Here is an 11,003-nt window from a genome sequence, read left to right as displayed (position 1 = left end):
CTGTCCAGCCATGACTTTCTGTTCCACAGGATTATAAATATGAGGAACACAAAAGCCAAATTCCCTTAATCATCCATCACAAGAAGGAAAACCAAAGAATGTAGTTCTGATGTGCAGAACAAGTTTGTTGAGCTTCACAAAATTGGAAGTGGCTGTAAGAAAAGAGCTAAAGCATTGAAAATCCCCATTCCCACCATCAGGGCAATTATTAATAAGTTCCAATCAACTAAAGATGTTACAAATCTGCCTAGAAGAGGATGTGTGTCTATATCATCCTAATGCACCATAAGGAGGAGAGTTTGAGTGGCCAAAGACTCTCCAAGGATCACAGTTGGAGAATTGCAGAGAATTGTTGAGTCTTGGGTCAGAAAGCCTAAAATAAAATGATCAAACAGCCCCTACATCACCACAATGTTGTTCCAGACGGTTTCAAGAAAAATCCTCCTGGCTCACCCAAAAACAAACTCCAGCATATTCACTTGTCAGACATGATTGGAACTTCAAACAGGACTGGCTTCTATGGTCAGATGAAACTAAAAAATGAGCTTCTTGGCAGCTAACCCTCCAGATGATAATAAAGTACCCCATGCCCACGGTTTAAAACACTGCTGGGTCTTTAATGATGTGGACCTATTTTTCTGTCGGAGGTCCTGGACATCTTGTTCAGATACATGGCTTTTAAATTGTGAATTTTTTGAATGAAAGATCAAAAGGATAAATTATGCAGATTTATTTCCACATCCACTTTTGTTCATATTTACCAAGGGTGCCAATATTAGTGGAGGGCACTGTATATATAAGTTATAATAAATAATACATGAATAAACAACATTTTGAACAAAAAGACTATTGATGATAATCAAAACATAGATGGAGATAACACCTCAAAGCTTGACAGTCATTATTACCTCTTCATCGGTCAACATTTTATTCCATAAAGTTACACAGTTTTCCATATCTATGGTTTTGATGTTGTTTTATGTCTGACGATTGTGTTAGATTACATGTGGGAGCATCTGTTGTTTCGGTTTCTTCTTTTGTGTTTTGGAAATTCTGTACAGAAGATGTGTAATAGCGCCCCTAGCGTTTAACAATAAAAAACATAGATTCTCAGAGCACAAGTAGAGCTCAGATATAGACGGTTTCAACGGCAACAACATAAACAAACGTTACTTTTGTGGCCCAAACTTAACTTCCGGTAGACATCCAAATAGAATCAATAACAACAGCTAAGTCCTTCTAGAGTAGATTATTTTTTTAAATAACAAGCGAAATATGTTGGCTGCGTAAATTAGACTGATTTATTAAAAATGCAAACTCATTACTTCAGTAGGAGGTGCTTTAAGCACGAGAAACGAGGTTTCCCCGGTAATGGCTATAGACAAAGCAGCTCTTAATTTAAAAACGCTGCCTTATGCAGGATGAAATGAAATGACATTTTCTAAAGACAGTCTTTCTTCAGAAATACAGTGATATAAAAACACCCACGCCTTGGTTTGATTTTTAAACGTGTATTACGTTTATTCAACAAAGTCTATTAACAGATTAATTAATTACTCTATTAATTCCAATTTCCAATTGGAAAATCAGTCGGTTTTTATATCGTGGCAGGTCGCCACAAATAAATAAATGTTTGGGAAACACATACCACAGCACAATAACCTGAGACCAACTTCATTACTCATTATTAGCTGCGTTTGTAGCCCGCGACACGAACCAGACAGATAAACAAACACAGACCGGAAGTTAACTTAGGTCCAGGCGCGTGCGCCCGATGAAACCGTCTATATTTAGACTTGTTCTAAGTATGAGTCAAGTATACAGGGCGGATCTACCGGGGTGGCACGGGGTGGCAATTGCCACCCTAAGAAAAAGCCTTGCCACCCCATTTGCCACCCCAGCACTGTCCTAGTGTTCTAAAAATAAAAGAGTTTCCTCGACCGATTTACAGCAGCGACTCTGTATTTTGATGAGATAAAAATAGCGTGCGTCCCAATCATCTATCAGCGTCGCCCTGGAAACCAAGGACGGACAGCTGGAAGAGCTAGTCAGAAGCCAAGCGATCAAGCGAAAACATGCCGGGAGGTTGTCGCATCAGTCCGCGATGGCTTGAAAACGACAAATACGAATTATGTTTAAAATTAGTAGTCGGAGCTCGGCTATTGTGTTTTCCTGTCGGGCTACCAAAATGTTTCACCGGCCTCCCCGACGGACTATCGTAAAGTAGAGGGCTCCTGCGGGTTCTAAACTCCTCAATTTAGTTGTATCAAATCTAAGGCCATAAAAAGTTTTAAATACGTTAAATAGAATAAGAAAATGCTTAAATATAATTTTAAGAGGTCTCAGTTGGGGACGGAAAGACGAGAATCGCGATAGGGCTGGATAAAACTTCAAAAGGCAATGATGTCATTGAATAAATATGCGCGCTGCAAGTTTCAAAAAAGTCAAAACGCAGCACGGATGTCAATTTGCAAATTTTCAGATGTTTATAGTCAGATTATTGCAAATATCGACCCACGTTTTTATGCAACAAACACATAGAGTTGTAAATGTGAAACAAATTAATGTGCTTTCTAAAAATCGAAACAATTAAGACAGTAATATTTATGTTTTAAATAAATATAATCAAATATTTACTTGATTTATCCCTTTTAAATGTATAAAGGCTGAAATGCCATTGTATAAGACGTTTTGTTTTTGAGAAAATCTGAATTATAGCCTAAGTCATGTCATTTTATGGCTTAATACAGTATGTTACATTGTCCAACCCCACTCATACTGTGTTCATTTTACTTGTGCAGCTCTTAAAAAGGGTCATACATTGCCCTAAATTGATATTTAAAAATTCTGCAGATGCACTGTAAATAGTGGAAAAAAAAATAATTTCTTCATAAGTTTGTTTGTGTATTAAAAATATTTTTGATTGCCATTTAGACTCCTATCTGATTTTCTATATTTAAAAATATTGTCTTTTTTTATTTGGGCTAGTTAAATTAATGTTATAATTAATTTTATAGCTTCTTTTTGACCACCTTTTAGTACTTTTAGGCTAAAATGTGAAATGTATTTGTGAAAAACTTGTTTTTGAACTGCAAGTTTTAGAATTTTAGTTTAGTATCGTTTTTTACAGTCATTTTATACCAGTCATTAATATGTTACCATAGACATTGCCCTACCCCACTCATTCAGTATTACTTTTATTTGTGCAGGTCTTAAAAAATACAAAAATAAAAATACTGGAGATAATCTGTAAATTATATTAATTAAATATTTTAAATTATATAATTTGCATACTGTATGTTGGTTATTTATATTAGGCAATGTTATATGCAATCCAGACAGTTGTTTTTTAATAGCACAATAACATCAGTTTTAAAATGAAGAACTCATGTATGTGAACATGTCATTTACCACAGTGCTGGAAAATCTTGAAAATGCACCTTGAAAGTGCTTGAATTTGACGTGTGAATGGTTAAATAAACTGTTGGTCATAACCTTGTTATTTAGTTTTCGGTCCAAATTTGTTGGTTTGTTAAAAAAGAAGAGATACTTGGATTTAAAGGGACTTTTGTTGCTTTACTTGCACTAAAATTATTGAATTTGTTTTCATGTCTCCTCCAAGATATTTGAATACTTTAAAAGGTCATTTTGTTGCTCTTGTTGCACTGAATACTGTGTTTTATTTTATTCATTTTGAAGATATTTGTTGGTGATTTAAATGTGGTTTCTGTATATTTATTATGTGTTTTTCACTTAAGGAAACTTGATCCACTGAGACTTTGTATCCATATGCAGTCTGCATTGTTTGTCATGCTTTGTAAATTAAACTTGGCATAGACTTAAACTTGCTACAGGTTTGCATAGAACTCAGTAAAGAGAAGTTAAATATACCATACCATCTAATTAAATCTGACTTTCCAATCCAGATATCAGGTTCAAGTCAATCACACATCAGCTTTTATTTAATTTTTATAGGACAATGTAAAAATGTGCACCCTGGTGTATACACCGAATAAGAATAGTGTTCCTTGAATCCACAAAAAAACATGCAAGGATGCTTGCTTCAGTGTTGCCACCCCTCATAATTTTCATGCCACCCCCTTGCCACCCCATGAATAATTTTCTAGATCCGCCCCTGAGTATACTTAAATGTAATTTTAAGTATATTTCTGAGAAGTATAAAAAGCACATTCCTGAGAAGTAAATAAAAAGTAGACTGTCCTATTTTTAGTTTAAAAGAAGTCACACTTGAATAAAGGGTATCCTGGACCTGCGTCACCTAAACTGTGGTCTGGCAAATAACAAGTTACTTACTGAAGGAACAAGCGTACAGTAATTTATTTACGTTTTTGCATGTATTTTTGCGTGTCATAGGACTGAAGAAGTCATATATGGAAGGTCAGGTCTGTGCTGACGAAGAGTGAAAGAGAATTAACCCTAATGTGTGCGCACACCTACGGCATTATGATAAACCACTGAATCAATCATAGCATTACCTTAATTCACCTCTTGTGTGAGTGTATCATGTACTGTTAAGAAGCAGTGCTGTAAACATGCATGTATCTTTTACACTTAACTACCAAACACAAACACAGATATACAGTATATATACAACTTACTTAATATTTTTGATGAAAATATTAAATATTTTTTACTGTCAGTTTTGTTGAATAAAAGTATTTCTTTTCTTTTCTTCTTTTTTTTTTTTTTTTTTTTTGTAATTTATCTTACTTGCCCCATTTTTTTAAACGGTAGTTTATCATGGTTTCTAACATCCCCCTTTCAGAATATGCAAAATGTTATTTATTTGACCAAAACAAGAGGGATCATACAAAATGCATGTTATTGTTTATTTAGTACTGACCTGAATAAGATTTCATAAGAGAAAATAATAGTTAAATTTATAAAAATAACTCTGTTCAAAAGTGTACATATATTTGATTCTTAATACTGTGTTGTTACCTGAATGATCCACAGCTGTGTTTTTTTGTTTAGTGATAGTTGTTCATGAGTCCCTTGTTTGTCCTGAACAGTTAAACTGCCTGCTGTTCTTCAGAAAAATCCTTTTGGTCCCACAAATTCTTTGGTTTTCCAGCATTTTTGTGTATTTGAACCCTTTCCAACAATGACTGAATGATTTGAGATTTGTCTATTTACACTGAGGACAACCAAGAGACTCATATGCAACTATTACAGAAGGTTCAAACACTGATGCTTCAGAAGAAACAGCCATGCATTAAGAGCCGGGGGTAAAAACTTTTTGAATTTAAAGATCAGAGTAAATGTAGCTTATTTTGTCTCCTGGGAAACATGTAACTATCTTCTGCAACCTCTGAAGGGCAGTACTAAATGAAAAAAAAAAAGATATTTAGGCAAAATAAGAAAAATGCACACATGCTCATTCTGTTCAAAAGTTTTCACCCCCGGCTCTTAATGCATGGTTTTTCCTTCTGGAGCATCAGTGAGTGTTTGAACCTTCTGTAATAGTTGCATATGAGTCCACAGTTGTCCTCAGTGTGAAAAGATGGATCTCAAAATCATACAGTCATTGTTGGAAAGGATTCAAATACACAAAAATGCTGGAAAACCAAAGAATTTGTGGGACCTGAAGGATTTTTTCTGAAGAACAGCAGGCAACAACTATCACAAAATGAAAACACAGCTGTGGATCATTCAGGTAACAACACAATATTAAGAATCGAGTAACTTTTGAACGGGGGCATTTTTATAAATTCAACTATTTCTTTATATATATATATAAAGAAATAGTTGAATTTATAAAAATGCCCCTGTTCAAAAGTATTGTGAATTGTGAACTAAATGTAAATGTCTTTTATGTGAAATATCTTATTCAGGTCAGCACTAAATAAACAACAACATGCATTTAGTATGATCCCTCTTATTTTGGTCAAATAATTAACATTTTGCAGATTCTGACCTCAACTGTATTGGGCAGCATAACCGTTTTCAACAATGATAATCTGAAATCTGAAATGTTTCTTGAGCAGAAAATCAGCATATTATAATGATTTCTGAAGTGACACTGAAGTCTGGAGTAATGACTTACAATTAGAACATATTTACAATTTAAAATATATTGCCACAGAAATCAGTTATTCTAAATTATAACACTATTATTGTATTTGTATATTCCATTGAACTTCTTTGAAAAACATTTAAAAATCTTAATTATTATTATTATTTAAAAAGCATTCTAATGATTAAAATACATTTGACAATTTTCTCACGTGACAACTAGCCCCGGTCCCTCCTATAATTGTTCTGTACATTTAAAGCTGTTTTTTCAAGTGGGATGTTGAGGTGAGGCTGAATGAGTTTAATGGGTGTTTTGGAAGAACGGTTTAATCTCAGGCAGGTCGCCAACTAGAGCAACACCAGCGCAGACATTCAGGAGCTCATCAGTTGGCTGTCTGCTGAGTTCTGAGAAAGATGATGTCCTCACTTCCATCTGATACTACAGGAGACAGAGCGAGGGAGACAGGTGAGTCATCCGGTTACTAGGCCAGACCTGGAGAGGTGGAGCTCCTGTATCGCTTTATCTCTGTGCGTCAGTGCGGAAGCAAAGAGACCAAAATAGAGCTCCAATGAAAAACATGCACAACAGGCTTACATTAAAATACACAAAAAGTGACTGACAGACCAGTGGAAAAACACAATGAAACTCTGAAACTCAAAAGAGCCACATTCCCACAGAGTGATTTTAATATAACATGCTGAATTCATATTTTCTCATAGAATGAATGAATAAATAAATACACTTGATAATGAAAACACAAAGTTGTACTATTAAATGGCTTAATATCTATCTATGGACAAGACTGAAGTAAATATCATTGAATTGTTTCAAATCTTACACTGATACAAATGATTTAATAATACAGAATATGCAAATAATACAGAAAAACAAATGTAATTTCTACATTAAATAATTGTGTTCAGGCTAGAATTAAAAAAAAGAGTAAATTCAATATTAGTACTTAATTTAAGCTTGTAGAATTAAAAATATTTGAACTTAAGTATATTTTAATTGTTTGTTATTTTTACAAAGACTATATCTTTACAAAGTAAATATCAAAGTCATGATTCCTTTGTTCCCATCATGCACTTGGGCATGAATAATTAGGTTAAAAAAATATTTTTATTTTATTTATTTTTTTGCTTTTTTGAGATGTATTTACAGTGTTTTATGGTTGCTTTTGTTGTTAGGTTAAGTAACTTCCTGTTTTGTCAGATTTAGAGTTCATTTTCACTGATTGTTACCGTCATTGTGTATCATGTGCCAAGTATTGAGGTCTCTGTGTTCATGTTACTAACCAAACATATACCCTCATAAACAATAAGGAGCCGTACTTCCATGTTTGTAAATGAAACAAGCTTTAATGGCATTTTTTTGGCATCAGTGCTATGATGTTTGAGGAAAGTTTACAGACCTTGGCTGAGTAATTTGTACTTGAGGACTGCAGAGTAAACTTAAAATAATGAAATAGAAATTACTCATCAAACTCTGATTTCATGTTATTATATAAAAAATGCTAGATTTTTTCAGCATGCATTGGATCCAAATGCAAGAAGGCAGCAGCGCTCATCAGTCTAAACTTCAAAACTCAGTTTTTATTTTTAAATACTCAGAATCAGTGTCCAAGCACCAATGACTCATGGTTCTTTTCAGTAATATTGAGAGACACATTATATTGTCTAATCGTTTTAATTAGTAACCAGTCTATTCAGTTATGCCTTGTATCTGACAAATATGGATTCAATATTATAACCATAACTATATATAAACTAAGGTAATATGTATTGATCTATAAACCTGTTGGTAATCCATTTAGTTTTTTTTTTTTTTTTTTTTGCAAACTAATTCAATTAAACTCATTACTGTAGCTAATACTGGATTATCATGTGGTCAGTCGCCCTCTAGTGGACTAGTATTACAGCCTTTTTCTTTCACTCACACTGAAACGAATGGCTGATCATTTAGAATTAGGGGAAAATAGATGACCAAAAAGTTCAAAATAGATGAAATGATATTTAATGAAATGCAATAAACTCAGAGATGAACCTGAATGATTCTTGAGTTATTGTTGCTGTCTTGATTTAAACACTTCAAACTCTGAAATTAAATCCAGCAAGATGTGATGCAGCATCCAGAGACTTCAGTGCATGTTTACGTAAACTTGAAAATATACAAAAACAAATAAATCTTCCATGGACTGGACTGCTGTGGACTGAAAATACCTTAAATAATAAAAAAGAACTCAAACAGAAGAAATAAAACATTAATGTAAACATTTTAAATTAAAAATAACTAAAATAAAAATAACTAAAATGAATGAAGAATAAACAAAAGGTAACGCTTACATCAAAGTCATTATTTTTTCCATTAATACAGCTGTTTTAGCAGCTTTCTTATAAATGATGAACGTTTAAATATTTCAAATCAATGGAAAAAAAAAAAAAAAACTAAAACTGGGCATTTAACCAGAAACTTAACATTTATGAAGATGAAATAGGTCCCTAATTCTGTTTTTAAATGTTAATGTTAGGCGTTGTAGCCTAAATGTGTGTGTATAATACATTTTATGTTGAATCAAATAAACTATTTATTTCTAAAGCTACAATTTGTAATGTCTACTTGATACTTTCTCATTTAACACAATAATAGCTTTAAATAATCTTTTTCATAGTCAAATTTATTTTGTGATTAATTAGATTCATTAATCGACATTAATCATGTAATTAATTCGATTAAAAATTTTAATCAAACGACAGCTCTAGTCATAAAATAACTTTACCTCACAAAGGTCAACAATGCAGTATAACTTTGCCATTTTTTATTATTATTTGAAGTAAATTATTTTCAGAAATATATTTAACTGTCACAGACCTTGTTTTTTTCACATTGGGGTAGGTGGAATTTTCACATTGACTAACTTTATTTATGCAACACAACAATTTTAATCTCATAATGTTGACTTTATTCTAAAAATATTATTATGGCACTAAAATGCTGCCATATTTACTAATCTACTTAATGCAAACACACTCCTGGCACAGTGGCCCAAAACACAAAAAGATACAGACAGAAAGAAAAATGAAATGCTCACACATTAGTTGTAATTCATTTCTCTGGGTCTTTCTTTTAGCAAATTCATCCACAATGTCCTTGGTAATCAATTTAAGGCTTTGTGTATTCTCAATGGAAAGAATGCTACTTTCAATAGTTTTCAGATAAAAGAGACAGAGAATTAAAATGGTGCAGGTGTCGCTGAAGCTATATGTGATACAGTTGTCTTTTCTACCAACCTTACTGAGGTTTTTATTTTAAATAACTAAGTATTAGGCCTATTTTTTTTGCCTTTGGCAATGCAGCATGTGCACATAGTTTTAAAAAGTGATGCAGTTCTAAGGCAGCAATATAACAAATGCACTCAAGAAATTAGCAAGCCCTGCACATGCAGACTATGTATTTATTTAGGTCACAAATTAAGAATACATTCCTTCGACTTAATTAAAAGGTCCCCCTCAGCGGGCCCCCAGTCAACCCAGGCCTATATGCACATGCATACCCTGCATACCCTGCATACCCTGCACATCCATTGATTCTAGTCCTTAACTGTAATAATCAGCAAAATAATATTTGGCAAGTACAACAGTATTTGAGGCTAGGGCCTTTAATTATAATTTTCTGCAATGCATGGCTACCCTTACGAAAAATATTTAATACTTATTTTAAGTCTATACGGAAGTATACGTTCAGTCTACTTTTTACATACTTCTGAGAAGTGTGCTTTATATACTTCTCAGTAATATACTTAAAATGACTTTTAAGTATACTTGCCTTATACTTAGAAAAAGTCTCTTAAGCTCTACTTGTGCTCTGAGAATCTGTGTTTTCATTGTTATACTGTAGGGATGCTATTATACATCTGTACAGAATTTCCAAAACACAAGTGAAGAAGAAACCGAAACAACAGATGCTTCCACATGTAATCTAACACAATTATCAGACATAAAACAGCATCAAAACCATAGATATGGAAAACTGTGTAACATTAAGGAATAAAATGTCGACCCATGAAGAGGTAATAATGACTGTCAAGCTTTGGGGTGTTGATCAACTCCATCGTTTGGATTATCATGTATACTCTTTTTTTATTTTTAGCTTTTTGTTTAAAATGTTGTTTATTTTTTTATTTATGAGACTTACCCATGTTTTTGTTTACAAGCAGTACCCTGTTGTTTCTTTTGATGTTTTGTATGTTCAGAAATTCATTTAGCAAAATATATACAAATTAATACCTTAATATGGACATAGTACTATACTTAAAGTATGATGTAAAGTTCACTTACAGAAAACCTATGAATATACTTGTAGTATAAAATTACTAAACTAGTTGTTTACTGAGACTATACTTCAAAGTGTACTGAAATGCATAAAAAGTATTTAATCAGTAACTATAGGTTCACTTTTAGTATACTTGCAGTACAAACTAAAAACAGATGCAAACTAGTTGTGTACTCAAAGTTTACTACTGTTATACTTAGAGTGTACTTAAATATACTAGAAAGTTGGCCAATTTCCCAAAGAATATTGAAATAGTACACTTGCAAGTATACTACTAGTACACTGGTATTTGTATACTTACTACATAACGTATACTTACAAATATACTTGAACTTTAAGTATATTTAATAAAATAAACTTAAAGTGTACTTCTTTTTGGTAAGTGTAAGCATAGATTTTAGTTTTGTAAGGAGTGAAATTATCTCCTCATGGAATTAAAACACAGAAACTCAAAACAGCTGCCATGCAATAAAGCAATAAAACTACTGGAATCAGGAGAATCGATCTTCAAAGAGAAAGCAAACAACCCCACCCTGACCTACCCCCCTCTCTTCTCCCACTCTCTCACCTTTCTTCCCAAAAGCTTTTGCTGGAAATCAGTAAGATCATCCACATGTTATATCTTGTGAATATA

Source organism: Garra rufa, chromosome 9, assembly GCF_049309525.1.
Source record: "Garra rufa chromosome 9, GarRuf1.0, whole genome shotgun sequence".
Lineage (NCBI taxonomy): Eukaryota > Metazoa > Chordata > Actinopteri > Cypriniformes > Cyprinidae > Garra > Garra rufa.
The sequence above is the reverse complement of the archived record's forward strand: the minus strand, read 5'-3'. Positions refer to the sequence as shown.